Raw genomic sequence first — 23,334 nt, 5'->3', positions numbered from 1 at the left:
CACAGACGACATCAGGTGCCAACTAGACAACGGCAAAACATCAGCCCTCATCCTCCTGGACCTGTCAGCCGCCTTCGACACGGTCTGCCATCGCACTCTAAAGACACGCCTCCTAGAAGCTGGAATCCAAGAGAAGGCCCTTGACTGGACCACGTCCTTCCTCTCCGGCAGACCCCAGAACGTCCGCCTCCCGCCCTTCCGATCCGAGGCCACCAACATCATCTGTGGCGTCCCCCAGGGCTCATCCCTCAGCCCGACACTGTTCAACATCTACATGGCCCCCCTAACACAAGTGGCCCGCCAACACAACCTCAATATCATCTCCTACGCTGACGTCATCCAGCTCATCCTCTCCCTCACCAAGGACCCACACACCGCCAAAACCAACCTCCACGAGGTAATGAAGGCCATCGCGGACTGGATAAGGAACAGCCGTCTGAAGCTGAACTCAGACAAGACGGAGGTACTCATCCTCGGACCCACCCCCTCAGCCTGGAATGACTCCTGGTGGCCGACTACACTGGGAACAACACCGACACCCACCGACCATGCACGCAACCTAGGATTCATCCTCAACTCCTCCCTCTCCATGTCTAAACAGGTCAACGCCGTCTCCTCTTCCTGCTACAACACCCTCTGCATGCTCCGCAGTATCTACAAGTGGATCCAGACAGAAACAAGAAGAACGGTGACACAGCCCCTCGTCAGCAGCAGACTGGACTATGGCAACACACTCTATGCAGGAATCTCAGCCAAACACACCTACAACGACTACAACGCATCCAAAACGCCTCAGCCCGACTGATCGTCACGTCCCCCGCCGCAGCCACATCAACCCCAACCTGACAGACCTACACTGGCTCCCCATCGACAAGAGGATCACCTTCAAGCTCCTCACCCACGCACACAAAGCACTCCACAATGCCGGACCAGCCTACCTGAACAGCAGACTCCGCTTCCACACCCCCACCCGCCAGCTCCGCTCCACCAGCCTCACCCTCGCTGCTGTTCCCCGCATCCAACGAACAACCTCCGGCGGCAGATCCTGCCGCTACCTCGCCACCAAGACCTGGAACACCCTCCCTACCCACCTACGGCAGACCCAAGACCTACTCGCCTTCAGAAGACTCCTCAAGACCTGGCTCTTCGAGCAGTAGCGGCACCCACTCCCCTGAGCGCCTTGGGACCCTCGTGGGTAAGTAGCGCCTTTACAAGTACTCTGATTGATTGATTGATTGATAAATAAAAAATGCATATTTATGCACATGCAGAGGGGCTTTGGGTCAGCATTCTTCATCCATTGGTCAGTACAAATGTCATTTTTATTTTGCTTCTGCACACCACAGCATACCTTAGGGTCAATAGGTTAGCCCACTTGAGTCATTTGCTGCCTTGCACTATGAGTATCATAATCTGTCTGAACCAATGGGCACATCTACCTGAAAAGAAGCACACTTCATACCCAATGCCAAGGTGGAAATATCCCTTGCCATTGTTTTATCTTATCCTTTTTTTTATACATTTTACAGTGATTTTTTGTGTGCAAAATATGTGTTTGTGTTATAGAAATTCAAAGTCGGTTATACCTTTTCTTTGCTCCACTAATAATCATATTTTCCACCGGAATGCATGAAAACTACAAAGGCCCAATCTAAGTACACCTGCCTACGAGGATGCACACCTACTGTGCTATTAAAATTATATGTATTGCTCAATTTATTTAAAATGTAAAGGTTTATTGCATGCACATGGCCACCATGGCATCTTTCTTTTTCTCCTTTATATTTTTGTGCGTATGACTGCAATAAAAATATGGCAGCCAGGAAGGTAATCTCCCCAATCTTACTGTCAGCTCACTGTCTCACCCAGAGATATTGTGCAGAAAAATTCCTGCTAAAGCGGCGATAATTTTATCGCCCTATTACCTAGCTGTCGCTAACACCAGTTAGCGACAGCTAGTAGGAGATAGCGAGCATCTTGGGGCCCACTTTGCATGTCAGCGATATTTATAGCTAATGACATGCAAAGTGGGCGTGCCAAGATGTTAGCGACTGAAAACAGTCGCTAACATCGCTATCTCCTATTATCTACTTTTGGAAATATTCGCGCTAAGCGCGAATATCTCCAAAAGCTAACGCCTGCCCAGAGCAGTTCTTAGCCTTGTTATCCAATGTAGGTGGATAACATGGCTAAGAGCATTAGCTCGGTAATGCATGAATATCGCAGACTTTTCACCTATATTCATGCATTTCGGCCGATTTCTATCGCTTTTGAGATCAACCTTGATAATAGCAAGGTTTATCTGCGATAAAAATCGGCGGAGCTCGGCGATAATAATATTGCCGCTAAGCCAATATAGCGATAATTATCGCTAGTTGTTGGTAATATGCCCCGGTGAGTCATGAATGTCCAGGATGCGACCATATAGCAATTCTAAATGCCAATATCCTCAGGAAGTGAATCCGGTACACCAGTGTTTCTAAGGAACACAGTATTAGCTGTAGCTGATAAATGTACCATCATTTCCTAAATATTCTCTAATGGAAATATACTGCAGACATGGAAGAGCACTGCGACCTGCCAGGGTTCACGGTGTCATGTCGGCTTGCACGGACATACAACTCTTCACTAAGATCCTGGCACATAGACTTGATACCTGGATGGCATATTTGATAGACCCATTCCAGGTCTGCTTTAATAAAGACAGACAGAGGTCAGATAACATTGACTGAGCAGCACATCTAGTAGAGAAATCAACCAGGAAGATGATCCAATCAGTCTTTTTGAGTCTGGATCCTGAGAAAGCACTTTACTGAGTCAGTCTGATCTTCTTTGGGCAAAACTAGACCACACTGGCCTAGGCCCAACTATGAAGCAATGGGTACTAGCAGTAAACAAAGCCCAGACAGCCAGGAAAAGAGTTAACAGGGGTGATTGTAACAAGTCCATCTACAGCGGGGAACTAGGCAGGGCTGTCCCATCCCCACACCTCTGTTGAAACATTGACAGATAGGAATAAAAGGAAAACTGCAATTAAAGGCATACCCTTCAGTGCTAGGGAGCAGTGCACTAGAAAATCTTTTTGGCAGATGATGTGGTGGTCACTCAGTCTAACCCATCAAATTTTATAGATGATGTGGTACAGAACGGACACATTTGGTAAAATTCGCAGGATTTAAAATTAATAAACAAAAATGATGAGCATTTCGATATCGAAAGAGGTGAAACAGCACTTTTACACTGCTTGCCCAATTAATTGGTCCTCTCAGTCACTCAATTAACAGGCAATTGTCTTACAGATGATGTCTCAGGATGGTTAGCAGCCAACTGCCCAATACTTAAGTCAACTATAAAAGATCATAGGAAACGGTGCGCCTCTTTATTAAATTTACTGGTAGAATAAATGTCCTTAAAATGAGGATCCTGTCCGGATTACTGCATTTATTCTAGACACTCCTAATACTGATCTCATTAAAGGACCTCAAAGTAATGCTAAGGTAAATGATACCCTTTATCTGGATGGAGGACAAAGCCTAGTTCAACAAAAATGTACTAATGGCTCTGAGGGAGAAGGAGGCTTGGCAACTCCAGATATCATACATTACTATCATGTGGCCCACATCTGAATTATAGTTGAGTGGACAGCAAGGAGATCACAAAAGAAAAGGCTACCCATGGACGAAGCAGTAGTTGGTAGAATCATGTCGGATTTAGCTTGGTTATCCAAAATACCTATCTGTTCACACCATAAAAGATGGTCTTGGAAATTTGAGATAAAATTTCAAGCAGAGAGGGTTTGACCACCTCCTCCTCATCCCAAACCACCACTTTATTATATTACCTCTTTCACTCCAGGATTACAATGGAGTGAAGTGAAACATAAGCAGCTCTCAGACTTATTCCACCAACAACACATTAAAACATTTAAACAATGTAGGTACACTTCAACCAGCAGAATTTCCTTAGATATGCAATATCTGCAACTTAGACACTGGACTATGTGCCCTCCGAGCAGAGAGCTAGACACAAGAGGCCTAACTCCTAAGGAAACATTTGTGCACACGTGAGCACAAGTGGGATCTAGGGTAGAAGATATCAGTATGAAATATTAAAGGAAAATCATACCAAAACTTGATGGAGATACCAAACCAACTGGGTGATAGCACTACAGAGACATATCCCAGATAAAATTGGAAGAGGATGTGGAGAGATATCTCAAACACTATAGGCCAAGAAAATCTAGAGTGAATGCCCATAAAATACTTCTTCAAGGGTACATGACAACAGAGAGACATTCACACACATACCCCAAAGCAGGAGATGTGAGGAAGAAAAGAAGGCACGATCTTATCGAAAACTGGAAATATACTGGAAAGAGATTCTTCTCAGTCGCATAAAAGAAGTATTAAGATATTGAGTCCCAGGTGACCCAAGGCTGATGTTACAGGCAGTGGGGGAAATATACATTCAGTACATGCATCACAGAAAGCATTTTTTAAATAAAATGACAGGAATGGCAAAATCCCTTATAGCATTGTACTGGAAGAAAAGATAACCCCAACAACAGTATATTGATGTCAAAGACTGCATTACCCACAAACACTTGAAAATGTAACCTGTAATTTCAGACAGGAAGAGGAAAGGTAATAGAGAAAATGGAAGCCACTACTGGACTTGTCACTAATAGAATACTTGCAAAAAGTCCCAGCAAGACTGAGAGCATTGCAGTGATTTGAAGAGTAACTATTCGATGATGATAATGGAAAGGGTCATAATTGGGTGCCTTGAAGAGAAGCCCAGCTTTGGCAGATCTGTTGAGCGATACTACTTCAAAGTTGCCTGTCTGTTGCCTGGAAGAATATATTCAGTTGGCACATGAATGGGTTTCATGGGTGGGGAAGAAGTGATGGGGGAAGAAATGTTTTTTTTATCATAATGCAAACTGAAATTGCTTGCAGAATATGTTACCTGTGTGCTGGTGTCTGAAAGTCCAATAAAAAGACATGGTTTAAGAAAAAAGCTGCAATACGATTACAGCTGTAAATTACCCTATATTATTTCTAGGGCATTTCAGATTAGTGTTGTTTTGGATAATTTGATACATTCTTGGATAAAACGTATGGAAATTGAAATAAATCAAAAAATGAAACTCTATTTGAAAATTGCCATTTGACGTTTATGTCGCTCTGGTACAATGGTGACTACACAGTATGCTTTCCAGAGAAAATAGTTATAAAACCTTTGACTTAATTTGGGACCAGATGTATGAATATCTGGTCACCAAATACGGGCAGTATTTTTACGACCAGTAAAGATTTTTAAGAAACAATCTATGTGCTATTAGAATGGTTCTTTAAAATCCGACTCGTACTGGGTCGCCATCCTACCTACCTCATGCATATACATGAGGAAGGTTGCAAATTGCGACTCACTAAAATTGAAAGTCATCACAGGGATGGTGGACTGCTGAGGCCAGCTCACCACACTTGCTGGTGGACTGCTAGTGGACTGTTGTGCTTGTTGTTAAACTGCCTGGGACTCCAACTACCAGAGTCCCTCAGGCATAGGAAGTAGTAGAAAAGAGACTCCTTCTAACATAGCAGTACTTATAGCGCCAATTACTTCTGCAGAATGGGCTTGCACTTTTGGTGGGCTGCTGGGAAACTTAAAACTACCAGGGTCCCTTGGGCAGAGGAGAAAGAAGACCTCTCCTCTATCATTAAGCTACTCATAACGCCAACTACTCTGTCAACACAGGACCTGAGAAGGAAAAGGAAGGCTGCTGCATCTCCCCTTTTTTCCAAGAACTGGAAAGAAACAGACGCACTCCTCAATATAAAACTTTATAAATCAAATTTAAAATGCTTTTAAAAATTGTTGAACAATTTTCTTGCTAAAGCTGTAGGAGCTATTAATGAAAACATTGGAAACACAGAACAGTTTTTTTTTATGCAATCACCAATTAACCTTTTTTAACTAATCCAACCAAGAAAGTCTTGATGGTTGAGGAGCTTGTCCATAGTCTGAACAATCCTAGTTTTGATGCTAGGGCCACTGTAAAATTTTGCTTTTTCTAAAAGCACTGAAGGTACTTTTAGAAACGGCTCTTAAACCTATTAGATGTGTGGTTGCGTCCAGCAAATCCGATTTATCTAAGTTTGTCAAATGTTCTGACACTCTAAATGCTTCGATGTTGACTGATTCTTTTGTTCCTTCTCAGTGTACTAGATTGAACAAAAATAATTCTTAGTTGAGGTCCAGTTGACAGTCGAATTCTGAGATGGGTTGGCATACAGCAGAGTCAATGGTTCCCCATGAGTCTCAGCATCAATCAATTTTTTCCATTTATTCCATTTATTAATCTTCCCTCGGATGCTGCACCTTATGTTATCGTCTCAAAACACGTTCCATCAATGGTAAATTACCTACACGAAGTCTAATCACTGGCTTCGTGGATATTTTGGCCATTCTGCTATTATGTGCGAGGATGTTCTCTTGGTTAAAAGGATGTCATGGATTGGTAATTAAAAAGGATTGCGAAGGGAATTGTATTATCATACATTGCAAAACTCTTTTAGATAGGCTTTTTTTCCACCCTGCGCCTAGGAAGCCCACATTCATGTATTTGTGGTGTTTTAGTTTTTCATAAAACGTATATGCTTTCTCACACTCCAGTTGCACCTCATTCAGTAAATAATTCACGCTTCAAACCCTTTAGTTATAACCTCAAACTGTTTTTTCCCATTAATTATCTCTAGAGAATAATGATGGCTCCCTTCTGAAGCTCAAATTTACCCCTATTTAATTATTAGACATTACCTTGCCCAGGGATCACTCTAAATGCGGGGCTGCACTCCCTTCAGATGAGCGCAGGTATATGGCTTCACTCCTGGTCTGTTTTGATAATGACCTACACTTAATTTCCTGGAACTTGGCAACTAAATTTAATTACAAGGGGGCCGAATCACAGAACTAACTTAAGAAAAAATCCTAAACTTACTACTTTTGGTATTCACAGAAGTTAGGATTTTGTCTTAAGTTTGTCTTAAGACAAACTTAAGACAGACTTAAGACAAAATCCTAACTTAAGTCTGTCTTAAGTTTGTCTTAAGACAAAATCCTAACTTCTGTGAATACCAAAAGTAGTAAGTTTAGGATTTTGTCTCAAGTTAGTTCTGTGAATCGGGCCCAAGGATAGGCTGAGGGCTTTTCATATCCTATAACAGCATGATTTTCTAAGAAGCTTAGAATTTCGATCCATCTTATATTGAAGGGTATTCTTCTAATGCCATTCTGGCTCAGCCAACATCTTTTGGTAGAACCATAGGTGGGCTACTTATAAGGATTTCCCTATCCCTGAATTGAGACGTTATTACACACCCTAAAAGTCTACCTAATGAGCAGGTGGTTAAGTTATGCTTTTTTAACTTTAGTTCCTTGTTTCTTTTCAATTTCTGCAATGAAAACTATAAGGGTTCTGATTGCTCCAACTTTGTGGGGCTTTCAAAAATAATAATGAGTAACTTGTCTTCAAATTTACCCTGTTTTTGCAGGAGTTTTGCTACTTTGGCAAATGATTTCAGAGACAATTTAGGACTTGTGATCAATAATCCATTTCGTTTGAGCTTTTTTTGACCCTAGGAAGTGTTCTAACAAGACCACTATTATGCAACATAAGGGCTCCATCACTGAGCAGGGTAAAAGAGTAAAATGGTATTTGATAAATCATGAAAATCTATTAACATGTGGGATAAAGTACCGCCTGCCTTATGTTCTAAATCGAGTCACTGAGGTTTTCCATGGTCATACAAAGGAACAAGGCCAAACGCTAAGTTCCTTTAAAAGGTTATGGACCTCTGAGGTAACTTGCAATATTGTTATAATGGACAGGAGGGGGTACTTTAATCCTCACACTTCATGTCACACCATCATCTTTCCCAAAAACCACTTTAATCCTTGGTGTGCAGCTCTTTCATTTACGAGAGAGCATGTTTGCAAATATGAAGAATAAAAATAGAATCCATGGCACAAAATGAAACACATTAAGAAGACTGTTGGATATTTGTTACAAATAGATATTAAAGCCAGTTTAATATACTCAGTTTCCTTAAAACAAAGCACAGTAGCTCAGATTGTCTACAAACATGCAGAAAGATTGTTTTTTCTATAATTAAGCAAGAAGCACAAAACATAATCATGTTGCCATGTTATAAACATGTTGCCATAAATATCTTTTTTATTTTTATAACTGTACATTAAGAAAAATATATCTGAAGAAAGAAAAGCTGCATTTCTTTTTTGTTCTTTAAAGAACTGCTTTAATTATTCTCCATGACCGGCCTTTCCCGTGAGCTGCTGGCTCTGGCTGCAGGCATTGTGACTTAATAACTCAACTGTAGTGCATTATTACAGTTGAGTGGCTACATCATTTCCTTATAATAGACGAGTGAACACGTCACAAGTCACCTATGATAAAGAAATTAGGGACAGGGGTTTCAGAATCCATATATTATAAACATTTATAAGGATCAACCTTATGACTTTGAACAATGCCGTATGATAACTATGCTTGTATCTAGATGCCTTTTCTAATATGGTTTTATTTATAAATGGGGATAGATAGATAGATAGATAGATAGATAGATAGATAGATAGATAGATAGATAGATAGAGAGATAGATAGATAGATAGATAGATAGATAGATAGATAGATAGATAGATAGATAGATAGAGAGATAGATAGAGAGATAGATAGATAGATAGATAGATAGATAGATAGATAGATAGATAGATAGATAGATAGATAGATAGATAGATAGATAGATAGATAGATAGATAGATAGATAGATAGATAGATAGATAGATAGATAGATAGATAGATAGATAGATAGATAGATAGATAGATAGATAGATAGATAGATAGATAGATAGATAGAGCTGCACAGCCTTTGACAATAAGGCTGTAACAGAATGAAACCTGATTTAATTGAAGACCAACAAAGAAATAAAACGGCACAGAACGACACTGCAAACCCACTGAAGGGTAGGGGTTGACATTGTTAGAACCACCCATTCCACGATGCATCAGAACTGCAACCTATTGAGGCATCACACCAGATGGAAAAACTGTGATTAGGAAAAAAATTGTTGATTTCTAACAGGCTTGATGGACTGCCGTAGGCTCACCTGTGAGCAAGATCATTCAAGACCGAAATGCATCTGGTGTTTAAAACAGCTGAGATAAATAAAGCAAGTCAACATTTACAGCTCAAGATTGCTACTAATTTCTTCTTAGACCAGGAAAGTGTGAACATATATATATATATATATATATATCATTTGTGTTAATTAAGGAATTAGGATTAGGGAAAATTAAAACATCTTTCTAAAGTTCAACATTTTCTCTACTGTTGCTTACGTTGGAGTAGGAATAGTAAATATGACCCTTCTAAGGTCCAACACTTTCACGACTTCCGTAGGAGAAGGAATAGTAAATCTGACCCAGTGCAAAGTCCAACACTTTCCCTACTGTTGCTTACGTTGAAGTAGGAATAGTAAATGCGACCTTTGCCTCCAAAGACCAGCACTTGCCCTACTGTAGATTATGTTGGAGTGGTAATAGTAAATATAGCCCCTCCAACACTTACTGTGCTATTGTTTATGTTGGTGTGGCAATACTACATCTGACCCTGTCAAAGTCCAACATTTTCCATACTGTTGCTTATGTGGGGATTGGAATAGTAGATGTGACCATCTCCTGTTGGTCAGGTTGGAGTTGAGTCGTTTATTTGAACCCTCAAGGTGTTATTTTTTTTATTTGTTTTAATTGTTGTAATATATATATTTTTTGTTTAAAACATGTTTTGTATTAATTTTTTTGTTGCAGTAATATTTTTATCAATTTTCATTGCTGTTCTCTATTTTTAAATATTTAAATATCTTGTGTTTGTAACTATAGTAAATTAGTATTAGTCATTTGTATTATTTATGTTTAGGGGATAATTTTAGCTTTTAAATATCATGTTAATTATTTTTTACTATTATTTTAAAGTGTATAGTTTTACTTTATGTTGGTATGTTTCTTATTTTGTATGTTTTTTTACATTATAGGGTTATTTTTCTAAGTTGTAATATGTTTCAAGTTAATATAGTCTATAACAGTTAAGCTTTAATATACTTAACTATTTTCTGAAAATATTGTGGTCCTCTATATTTTTATTGGCAATATTTCTGACTTCACATGCAAGGTTTGCAAAGCCGATATTTGTGTCGGCTTTTGTTTTATCAATGTGCTTTTGCATAATTTTTGTTGATACTATTTCTTCCTACAACCCTCGTCACATCAGCCAAAGCCACGTACAATACCAACACCATCAATGAAACTGCTAACAGAAGAAGAAAACTCTTCAAAACCATTAAGCACTAGATGAATCCTGTCCAACACTCCAATTCCACACTCAAAGGACAAGTGCAAAGCCATCAGCCACTTCAATTAAAAATACAGAAAATCTAACAATGAATTGATAATGATGACCCTATTTGTCCTCTGATACCCACTCCTCCCTGCTCCTTCCCACAATGGTCATGCTTCAAACTTCCGTCTCTCAAAGATCTTGTCGACATCCTCAGTTGATGTCTTAACCTCATCCATCTCCAAAGCCTTCAATGGAGACATTCTCTCTTCCCTACTGGGCATTGTAGGTGTCTCCTTCACTAAAGGCATCTTCTTTGAAGTTCTCAAGACAGTCCAGATTCTTCCAATCCTGAAGAAATCCATACTATACACCAACGGACTTTCAGACTACCAGCCCTCCCGACCACAAATAAGGATGGTCCTGCCTCTTCATATCACTGAATCGCTCAGCTGCCTTCCACATCCCACCCTTATCCACACACTGAAGTCTTGAAAGAGATTCACAAGATTTATCCATCACTGGTTCTCTTCCTACCTAGCCGACCAATACCAGTTGGTTTACTTGGGCTCCAAGTTCCATTTTGATCTTGATCACTTGCGGAGTTCCCCAGGCGTCCATCTTTTCCTGTGTCATCTTCATCCTCTATGAGCTGCCCCCTTCAGCTTCTACATGGAGTCCCTTGGGTCTCTACTCACAAATAACATCAAAATTCACCAATCCTCTTTCCAATGCCTCAAATAACGCATGCACTTCATCCATATATGGCTATCCAGCACCTACCTGAAGCTTAAAACCATCAAATTACAATTGCTGTTGTTCACCAAAAACAATAAGCATCAACTAGTTCAAATCTGGCTCAGAAACTTTAGCCTGAACAGATTCATGATCCAACTTTCATGCAATTCCAAGTCTCTCAGATTTACCCTGGACACCGATCTCACATTCCAAGAGCACAACTGCCTGCAACTAAAGAAAATAAAATCACTCCTCCCACAAAACAACATCAGAACTGAAGCACAAGCCCACACATGGATAGTGGTAATGCTCTGCTCACCCCCGCCCAGACTACACACTGTTCCTCCGTACATGCACCAGCCTGACTCTTCAAGGACCAGAAGATTTAAGACAACCTCATGATGGAACCATACTGGCTGCACTTGCCAACTTGTGCCATTTTCAGAATAAGCTGCATCAACTTCAAAGACATCATGACTGACATTATTGGCTATCTGGATAACAAGCTAACAGCCTCTGGTGGCTCTTAGCACACCTGCAGCCAGGCCATCAATAACCTGAAGGCAAAGAAGTGCAAAGAAAAGAAAGCAAAAGGCCTTCTTAATCTACTCAACAAGGATCTGGAATGACATCCCTGTTTCCAGCAGGATTGACACAATCCTGCTATATTTTAGGTAATACTCCAAATTAGGTACGCGCTGAAGACACATGTCTTTAAAGAACACTACATTATGTTGTGGCAACAGACCTCTTTCACTCTTAGAAAAAGGCTACTCCTCCAATGATCTAGTGAGTGTATTTTTTCATGAGCCCCTACTGTGCTCAGCTGACACTGTGCTAGGTTTTCACAATTTAAATACCACATACATATGTATCCTCTTTTGAAGCTAATATTAGAAAATATACACCCAATGGAGCAATATTGTTCAAGTGAAATTGAGGCCACAATATTTATGTGGGGTGATATTTGTGTTATTGAAACTATGGCACATGTATGTGGTGATTGGCGATGGCCAACTTTAGAATAGATATCAGATGGGATTGCCATGGGGGTATGGATGGGGGATCACAGCCCAGTGATATTGCAGCTCTGGAAAGGGTGCATGATAATGGAAATGGGGTGGGCGACAGGGGCTGAAGGAATAATGTTACTACAGGGAATAAACTAGTACAACAGGGTTGGGGTGATTAAAGGTGGGGTTTGGTAAGGCAATATTCATGTTTCAGGGGGAGGTGCTATGGTCTATAACGTGTATGCCTATAGTTTTGATTATTTATGTCCAGATATGCTCCTTTAAAGCTGTATTTTTCTCTTTTAATTGGTGTTGAAGTGAATTATTTGTGCTGTCTCACTTGAGATCAGATATTAGACAGAGCCACTTATGGGGATTCAGAGGCATGTTGACCAATGGTTGAAGATAGGGAAGATTATGGGTAAATAAAGGGGTGTATATGGACCTCCCCTATTCAGGCATCAGATTGGCAAACATTTGTAGTAGGACATAATCGACTTAGCAGTATCACAATGGCTGCCAACAATCCTATTGTGACAACCTACTACATTCAAATAATCATATACAATTGCTTAGATATCACACCTGCAATATTCTTTTGATCATGCAACATACAAATGCAGACCTGCTATCAGAGGGAAAATTGAACTGTACTTAGAGGCGGGCAAAATATCAAACTCAAATCTGAAAACTGCCCGTTGTTTTCCATAGAAAATATACTTCCAGCCACCTGGATTTTGTCTCATGGATGGTAAGGCATTTTTTGAGTAGGAAATGAAATTGAATCCTTAAAAGGACTGGTTATATGTCATGGCGTCATTGAAACAAATATCAAAATAGTCTGCCCTAAATATGGTTTACAAAAGTATTGTCACACTGGGTATTGATTTTCTAATATTTACTGTAATGGGCAATATTTTTCTTAATATTTTAAAAATGTAGAATGCTAAGGCCCAAATTTAGAATCTTTCCTACAGTACAGCACAATTTTGAGCTGCAGCTACGAGCCTTTATGATGCAAAGGAGATTGTGATGTCTGTTTGTGCTGCTTTGCACCACTTTGCCCATGCAAAACCTAGTAGATATGTGCATTTTTTGCACAAAGGTATTAGTTCATGATATTTTGGTACCTTTTGAACACAACTACGTTTTTTGAGTCTAGCGTTAACCGAGGCAGCTGATATTACTAAAATTAGATGTATAATATATACATTTCAGGCAGCCATCTTCTTGTATTTTTCTATTATCGGGTCATTCACATTTCTCTTCTGCCCCCTGCAGCATACAGCAGGGGGCAGTGGGTCAGCCCCCTAAAGCCAATGGTTAACTTCACTGTGGGTGACCTTGTTGGTCCCCTTCACAAGAAGCACATACGAACCCAAAATAGTCCCCTTAGGTGCCAGTGTCTAATATAGCAATATGTGCTTTTTGACACAAAATATATTTGCATTCATGCATATTTTTTTTTTTTAGATTGTCAAGTGCCAAACAGTTTCCCCAGCAATAAAGTTGCGCAAAAACCATGATAAAACATGCATGGACCAAAACCAAAAGGCTGGAGACTAGCTCCAGACCAATTAACTTTGCCAATGCTTGTTATTTATACTTCTCGCAAAACTGATCAATTACCAATTATAGCTTTCAAAAGTTGCCATTGTTTCTTTAAAGGTTTCAAATAACTTGTATACTACTTTTCTTTTTTTTTAAGTTGAGTGTGCTTGTTCAAGTTTTAAAACAGTTTCCATGAATAATGTATTTTTTGCAAATGCCAATTATGTGTTTAAAATAAACAAGTTCAACCTTCTTCGTATAACAGATGTAAAAAAGTTGGCATTGTCTACTAGATTTGTTTAAACACCTATTAGTAACATTTCATAAAGCACTAAATTATTTATTGTAATTTAGAATTTAGCGATTTGGCTTTGAGTGAGTTGAATTTCCAGGATCTTCCTAAATCTGCCTCATCAGGGGAGCCGAACTCATGAGTGGGATCTCATTTAAGAAGAGGATTCCATTGAAATACAAGTTGGGAATTCTGCTCTCCTTACCAGTGCATCCCAAACGCCGCATCTCCACTTATTCCTATAATTTGTGTTCCCAGCTTCCACAGTCCCTCTGGAATGGTAAATAGGTAAAGCATTTTTCCCTCGGTTCTGCCACCTGAAAGAGTTAGATAAAAATATAATTACAAAAATAAATATGTCTACTTCAAGTAACCGGTGCGGTGTAAATGAGGTTAACTTTCATTTTGTTGTACCATAAAAATGTATATACAGCAAGCAGACTCGTACTGACAGTTTGGAAGATGTGTGATTTTCCACCCCTGCTGAGGATGTCCAGTATACAGTGAGGCAGATTTACAAGCCCCTTGCGCCACTTTTGCGTCCCTTTCCCATGTTAAAAGTGACGCAAAAGTGGCGCAAGGTCTTGTAAATCTGCCCCAGTGAGTATTGCAGATGGCTTGACTACTTAAATCATTCAGAACCCTCATTCGCCCACATGGCACATTCGGGGCCCGCGGGCTTAACCTTCTATTCATCGCACGTGACCTTTAGGGTGCACGTGGGCCTTCCTTCCTGTGTTGCGTGCGTGCCGCTTAACGACGTGATCCCCGGGGTGACCTTAATCTCTCAGAATGCGTAGCTCGAGAAAATGGATGAATGAAGTCTTTGTTTCCCTCCAAATCCATTTTCAGGCTTTCTTTTTTTTCTCCATAAAGTCAGTCAGGAGTTTTAAATAGTGCGCGATGGTAACATGTCGAGAGAGAGAGCGATACGACAGGGCGCGCGCTGTTCCCCCGTTACCTTCGCAGCCAGTTCCCATCACCGCGGCTTTACTGGAAGAGTTTGAGGTGCCTGCGCCTTCAAGGCTACGCAAACGGAATCTAATCGAGATTTGTAACCATTAGGAAGGCAGCCGGCAACAAGAAACGCACAGGGATCCGACTCTTCCTTAGAAATGTACCCTGCATTTTTATAACAGTTTTTTTGTTTGGTTGAATCTTTTTTTTTTTTTTTTTACTTGTTCCCGTCTTGGGAACTGAGTTGCACAGTCCTTGACAAGGGCCTCTCGTGAAATTAGGGCATCCTGTTCTCTCAGCGACGTTTGACACTCATTTGATACTTATGTGTCAGAATGTAGACACGTATTAGAACGTAAAATGGGGCAACATACCTTGTGCATTAACATCATGTTTAATAATAATAGAACTCCATTGCAAAAAATGTATGCCTGTAGGACCAGTTGGCTTTGCCAATGACTTTTCGTGATGATCTACATCAATTCAGGGGGGAAAGCAAAATGCCTTTTCGGTTTGCTTTGCAGCATTGGTAAAAAATGTTTTTTAAAAAGTTGAATGATGCCAGCACACGCATGCATCACAACAACATTGGTATGTGCCTACCAAACGACGGGAACACCACTGTCTTAGTTTTTATTTACAGATCCATGATAGTGGAGGCTACTTGGATCATTAACCCCTCCCCTGCTGGTGACAGAACCGCTCCATCACCAGCCACGGACGCGCTGTGCTGATGACGGAGCGGTTCCGTCACAGCCTGCGCGGCGCGGATTCTGCGCCTGCGCTGGACGTTCTGTTTAGCGGGCGGGGCCGTGACGGAACCACTCCGTCATCAGCACAGCACACCCGATGCTCGTGACGCAGTGGTTCCATCACGGGCATGGGAGCGCCGAGCGGCCCCGACACCCCCTTAGCGCTGCGGCAGAATTGCCGCCGCAGCGGAGGGGTTAAATTAAAAAAAAAAAAAATTCCCAGAAGTGCAAAATATATATATATATATCTTTTTAAGGACTGCGGGCTTGGGGGCGCAAAGGATGAGCTGGTGGGATAGCGCAGGGGAGGCGGAAAATATCAGTGCATGAGGAAGATGGCAAAACAGAGCATGGGGAGAGAGAAATGCAGGGACGAAGGATAAAAAAGATTGGGGGGCTTGGGAGATAAACAGAGGATGTGGTCTAATGGCTAGGGCGGTCGACCTCAAATCTGGCAGCGGGAGCAGCAGCAGGAGTAGCAGGTAAGGGCTTTTTTTATCATTTGCCCCGCACTGCCACACTACTTTATTTTGTCAGCAGCCGCTGCTGAGAAGTACACGAGAGAAACAGTTTGTAGGAGGCAATTTCAGGAGCCGCACAGGGGAGATGTATGTATGTATGTATGTATGTATGTATAGGCATTTATATAGTGCACTACTTACCCGGAGGGTCCCAAGGCGCTTCGACCGCTGCGAAACCCTTCCGGGCTTCCCTGAGAGATGGTCCCTTAATGGGTATCTCCAGGGTGAGACCAGGCATCCCCGGCGGTCTGGTGGGGCCATTAGTGAGGATGAGGCAAGCTAATGCCCAGAGTTGCCGAGTGTGATCGCTGATCAGAGTGGGCACCGAGGCGAGAGAATTATCGAGTCCGCTGACCCTGGTCCAGAAACCTGCAGCGCCGGGAATCGAACCCTGGTCCCGGGCCGTCCTCTGCTCTCGGGTCTGCCGCCTCTAAAACACATGCACTCTCGTGACTTTCATGGAGTGTTTAATCTAAAAGTAGTTCTTTAGAAGTGAGCAGTGGAAAAATACAGCCAAATCAAGAGGATGGTTAAGAGGCTATGCTCCAGGAAATGGGCAAACAAAAGATGGAACAAGATAGACCAGGCAATCCACCGAACAAGAAGCAAGCAAGCAAATGAGAGTTACAATATAGCCAACCATTGGTAACCAATGGGTTGGATTTAAGCCTCAGTAGTTTCTAGGTAACTCCAAAATAGGACTTTTGCAAACAGCTTGTGCAGTCTGGTTGGCTCAACGTAAAAACGCAAGTACATTTTTTTTACTGCCTGAAAGTGAAGAGAGCATCTATCAAATCTGCTAAAAATATAACTGAAACGGTCTCCCTTTGACTTGCAATCTTAGAGATACTTGTGGACTGCAGTAGATTGAAATGGCATCTACATATGTTCTCACCTTTAAATGTTTCACACTAGAGCTTTAATTTCAAATATCACCCCAAAATTAGGTGCAAACAAAATTTCTGATTCCTAGTTGTGTATTAGTCTCATACTTGCCCATGGTATTTCCCTAAATAACTTTCACCAGGTAAAACAGGGTGTCATTGTGCCAGGAAAAATAGCACTTTTCCTATCTTAGAAGCGTAGAAAGATTGCTGTGTTATTCCGCATTTCAATCCACAGACCTCATAATGTGAAGGTAAAACTGCATCATAGAAAAAACGCACTCTGTGATAGTGATATTTAAGTAGCCATTCTTACTAAAGCCCTGGTAATTACTGGTTGTGGGAATATTTGAATATTTTTTTTGTTTCAAATGTGACTGGCGCTTAATAAAAAACATAATAGGATCACAACTCACATAAGCCATGTCACATATGGCCATAGGGCTGATATCCAGGGCCACTGGAATTGTGGAGCATGACGAGGCCAAATTAAAACAGGGGTGACTAAATTATGCGGCAATCATGTGGTATAATGTGGCACAGTTTTGTAATAGTATTACTTCATTATTTTGACCCTAGCGTGTGTGTGGGTGCAAGTGTGAAGCACTGCTGCTTTTGTTACTGGGAGCCAATATCGCATTACCATTGCAAAACCGGGCCCCAGTTACAAAACTGGCCCCCACTACTGCAAAACCTGCCTCCAGCCTTCTGGAGAAACGCCCAATGCCTTGTACAGCCAGTTCGGCCCTGTACCGGATGCATTAGTCCACCAAGCAATAGATCAGCTGTGCATCGACAACCTACTGCCTTGAAGCCTATAAATTGTCTGAGTCAGCATTTAACATAGATCGAGGGGGTCTGTTGCCCCTCCCAAGGACTAGGGAGCCTACATTTGGTCTGAATCCTTCCTAACCTTTGCTAGGGAGCTCGAGTGACAGGCACAAGTAGACTTCCCACAGTGCAAGCCAATAGTTTCAGAACACCAACAAAAACAAAACAATACGCACTGGCTCCAGGCCTGCTCATCTCCAGAGTGCAGTTCATTATTTAGAAATTGCATTGTTTGGGCACAAGGCTATCCCATGGAATGCTGTCTGAGGCAGAGGCTTGTATTTAGGCGCGATTCCTAACTACCCTATTGTTGTCACCCTCCTGCCCCCGAGACAGTAGTCCACACCATGGAGGGGAGGTGTGGGGGCTCTGCTAGAAAGCATGAGAGGACTAAGTTGAACATGGTCTGCTTGAAGACTTTCTACTGTAATGTGAAATAGAAATAAACCTTCCAAATAATGATCTGCACCCCCGCAGGGTCTATAGCTTTTCTCATCTGTGATTGGTCAATGTCTTAGAGCCCTGTGAGGAAAAGTGTTCTTCTGATCGGCATCATTTGTACCGGGACTCCATTGTTTTTCATTGCCATTTCGTGTCAAGCACTTCCACACGACCCACCTGGTCGTTTCTGCTGATGCCTGAGGAAAATCTAACTAACAACAGCCATCTTGCAGCCTGCATTTCTGCCCAGGAACTGTCGCACACTCAACCCCCCTGTTCTTGCAGTTCAACAGAAAGCCATGAGACACTCAAACCCTGTGTAAATGATTTGTTTTACATCTCCTGCTCCCAGCCTGGTAAACATCCTTGAGACCGTGATAAGGTTATCTGGACAATGGTCTGACTGCTGGGCCTTGATCAGGGTGATTAAACAATGACCTGAAAGACCGGGATTTGTTCAAGCTGAGTGAACAATGACCTGAAAGACTGAGCCTTGATCAAGCCGAGTGAACAATGATTTGTGTACCAAGCCTTGGCCAGGTCCCCATCTACAAACCTCGTCTGGATCTGGTTATCAACTGCAAACACTGCCCTGATTGAACAATGAACTAACAGCTAAAAGACCAGAATGAAAAAGTATAAAAGGCTTGTAAGCTGCGGAGTAAAGCAGCAGCCTCCTCTGTCTTGTTTCTGACAAGCTTGGGACTCTGTTCCATAGCCCGGGCTATTTGAATAAATCTGGGTTCCTCCTGCAGACGAAGGCTCCTGTGTCTCCTTTTACTACGTATGAAGGGTATGGAAGACTTGGGCGGTTCCCCCGTCGCCGAGACCCAGTAAGTGGATTATTCCGGTTCTTCACCTGCCTGTCACTTCCAGACTGCTGCTCATGGCTGACATCTTGTTTGACCAGCAGGCCACATGTTCGAATCCCAGCAAGACCAGCTCAGCCTTACAAACTTCCAGGATCCATTAAAGAGGACTCTCAAACAGGAAATAATACCACTGTTTTATGGGGGTGTATTTTGCAGTTTTATATAGCATGAACTCGATCCGACAGTATGGGAGCGCTTTACGTGAGCACCAGTTACAGTCATTCAAGGACACATTAATTTTTTTGTAGGCACGGGGAGAAAAGGGGCCGGATTCACAAAGGGCACCCGCACTTGGGGCCTGCAATCGTGGCAGTGGGCTCGCACTTCTGGCGGTGGGCCCACACTAGTGGGGGTGAGCCCGCAGTCATCGTGGTGGGCCCGCAGACATGCAGGACCTCCCTGTTGTCGTTTGTCATTGCAGAGATCCCACCACGAGTGGGACCCCAGCCACAAGTTCAGAGAACCTTTGTGAATCGGGCCCTAAGGGATTTGCTCAGATTCATTGGATGCTGAGGCGATGCAAAGACTCAAACCCAGTTCCCCAGTTCAAGTGTCGACATTTTTGGCTTCACACCACATCCACTCACCCTATAGACAGTACTTATAAATGGCAAAACTGTGATATTGAGCCCTATATAAAATAATAGCTATGGTTTGGACCAGTGTTTAAAGCAACATTCTCTGAGCTTTTTGTTTGGAATCCTTGAAGCTACAAAATGAGTGTTGCTTGTTGAAAATTAACATACCCGAAAATGGTGCCCCTGCCTTCCTTCTGGTATGAAATCCTGCAATAAAAGGTTGTAGAGTGTGAGGATTGTGCATAGAGGAATAATTATTTTCACTGCCCCAGGAATTTCTTTCTTGCTATAGCTTTACATTTTCAAGCGCTGGCATATTATCAAACCTCATTCTTCAAGATGTATTCTATATCACACGGATGAGGGTGAAACAGAAGAGGATGGAAATCCATCGTCAAGTTCTGTAAAGGGTTAGGGACTTGCCTGGACGTCATTTGTAGGTAGCTTGCTCCCTGCTACTCCTAGCACTTCTTCTATGACCCCTGGCCTCAGAGTTGGCAAAACGTAATTTGGAAGTAGGGGTCGCAGCTGTGACCTTTAGCTTGCTCCCTGCTACTCTGGGCACTTCTTTGGCATCCCCTGACCTCAGAGGGGGCAAAATGTCATTTGGAGGTAGTCAGGGGTCGCAGCTGTGATCTCTAGCTTGCTCCCTGCTACTCCTGGTACTTCCTTTGCGACCCTTGGCCTCAGAGGGGGCTTTTGAGGCCAAGACCGGTAATAGGTTTTTGTGATGTAGGTGGCCAATTTACCGATTCGGTAGTTACTGAATCGGTAAATGAATTGTAGGAAGCACTTTGAAGAGTGCTTCTGTGCTTTAAGGCTTCATTATTTACCACCAACTATTAGTTGGTGGTAAATAAGGAATACCTCTGTAAATACAAATCAGTGCATTTACACCAGTGCCATGTGCCAGGCATACATGCCCTTAGGGCACGTTTGTGTGCTACATGTGCACAGAAGCACTATTCAGGGGTGCAATAGGGTGTCAAAGTGACACCCTGCCACCCTTAACTCTTTCCCTATTTGACCGAATCGGTATTTACCGATTCGGTAATTGACAGCAAATTACCGAATCGGTAAATACCAATTCGGTAAATACAGAATCTTAACGATTCAGTCATTTTTATCGAATTTTTACCTACATAGCATTTACCGATTCGAAAATACCGAATCGTTAAAATTTGGTATCTTCGAATCTGTAAATGCTATTTACCTACATCTGGCCCTATATGTCACTTTTTATGACGTTCCTGTGGCGATAGGAGCTTTGGCTTTTTTACAAGTCAGCGTTAATCCACTTAACATGGCTTAACATTGCCTTGTAAATATGGCCCCCTTTCACGCTATGCTTAGCGTGAAAGGGGAGGACAATGGGTGTGGCTTTGGGCATTCCACCACAACATTCATTGATTCTGAGGCTGCCTCCTATTTACAAGGGCGGTGTAAATAGGAGGCAGCGCCAGAATTAAGACCAGGGAAAACCTGGTCTTACCCTGGCGCAATGACGAGAAATTTTTAATTTCTCCCACTTTTTGCTGTTTTCAGGTGTGTTGCTTTGTGCAGCACAAATTAAAAAGCAAAAGACCAATGATTGTTTATGTGAAGGAAGGTTCCCCTTCCTGAACATAAACACTTATTTAAAAAAAATACTGTTTTGAAACTTCTTTGTGGGCTGCATTAAGCAGCACAAATTGAAGTTACAAAAGGGCATTTAAAGATTGTTTATGTCCAGGAAGGGGGACCTTCCTGCTCATAAACAATCTTCCTCTGCACGCAGACACCCTTGCACTATGGTGCAAGGGTGCAAAGTGTAGCACCAGCACAGGTGGAAACGCAGGGCTGCACCATATTTTTGTAAATATGGCGTAGCCTTGTGTTTCTGAAGTGGCGGAGCGCGGCGTTAAGCCAGTAAGGCTTACGTCTCACTCCGACATTTCTTTGTACATTTGCCCCAATTTGTCTAATCTATCACCTATTCCCTCTGTTCAGTGAATTGAGGGGGTGTCTGCCCACTTATCGCCCAAAAAGTTTCTGACCATTCAGAAAGCAATAAACATTTGGCTGCTTTTGGTGCCCGTATCTTCAGGAATAGATGGACAAATAATTAAAAAACAGACCGCCACCAAGTTTATTAATTAAAAAGAACTTGAAATTAAATGCAGAGTTTTCTAAGAAATGACAGTTGGCATACTTTTTGTGTGTTTGTGAAAGGGCTGTTCTGAATAAATCCTTCCCTCAGCAAGAAATCGAGTTGTGTTTTCATGGAACAGTCTCTGTTGGTTAGAACAGAGACGTTTTGTTTATCAAAACACAAAACGCAAAATCAGCAAAGAAAGTCATATCTGCTTCCACAGACCGCATATGTGTGGAGATTAATATTTTTCAGGAATTTGCAAATGCACACAGAAGTATGCCTGCAAAACATGCCAGTTCTATTTTTACATGAGCAAATGTACACTTAACATCTGCCAAATAAGTATAAATGCGCATCTTAAAGGCCCTCCTCACAAAAAATGGTAGATCTTGTACGAATGGGTGCAGATTTGCTACTATTTGTAATTCACCGATTCTGAATGAAACCACCATGGAAAGCTGCCAATGATGATAATGTCCATACAGATTCCATTGAGAATCACGTGATGCTAAACTTTGTTTCCACTCCTTCTGTGCAGAGTACTCTGTGGTGGAGAACTCTGCACAGTGAGAATGGATTCACTTGTGAAAATGCACTTTTTTTTCTTTGCGGGGAAATTATTTTTGGGTGTGGAGAAAGCCATTCCTCTGCACCCCCATCAAATGTTGGGATGGTTTGTCCCAGGAAAGTAATGCCCGCCCTGTGCAGGAGTGAATCTGAAATCATTTTCAGGGTGGGAAGGAGTCAGATGAAAGTTTTGGAATGCAGACAAATTTCCATGTTTGTAGACGTTCCTAAACTTTCAAAACAATCCACACCTTGACACACCCATTTCATTGGATTAATAAGCTGCTGAGATCTCTGTACTCGTGGCGGAGATCTCTGCCGCTGTAAATGGGCTTACACCAGCCAGGAATCCCTTTGTAAATTTGTGACTTGCATAGAAGAGTTACATTTGCTCTTAAACATAAGTTTGCATCCATATTTCCTGTTGTAAATTAGGCCCGGGTGGAGTTCACTGAGTTCTGCTATGCAGAACGTCGCAAAGTGCACAAAAAACTCCATGTGCTCCGCAGAGTTCCACAAGCGGCAGAGTGCGGTAAGACCGCTGCTCAATCTGATTTTTAGTGCCGGGCGTTTGTCCCGCTCTGTAAAATTAGCACAAACGGCACCACTTGCAGCAAAAGAGGGCGCTGCTTCTTTCTGCCGCTCTATTAGATGTTCTACTCGAGCGGCTGGTTTATCAATGGGAGCGGTAGCGACCTGCCGCGACCACCTGCGTTGAGAAATCTCATCGGGAGGTGGTCTAGCATATGATTTTCCTCACATGCGCTCACCAACTTAACATTGCCGAGCTG

This window comes from Lissotriton vulgaris, chromosome 10 (genome assembly GCF_964263255.1).
Source record: "Lissotriton vulgaris chromosome 10, aLisVul1.2, whole genome shotgun sequence".
Lineage (NCBI taxonomy): Eukaryota > Metazoa > Chordata > Amphibia > Caudata > Salamandridae > Lissotriton > Lissotriton vulgaris.
Note: the sequence above shows the minus strand (reverse complement) of the source record.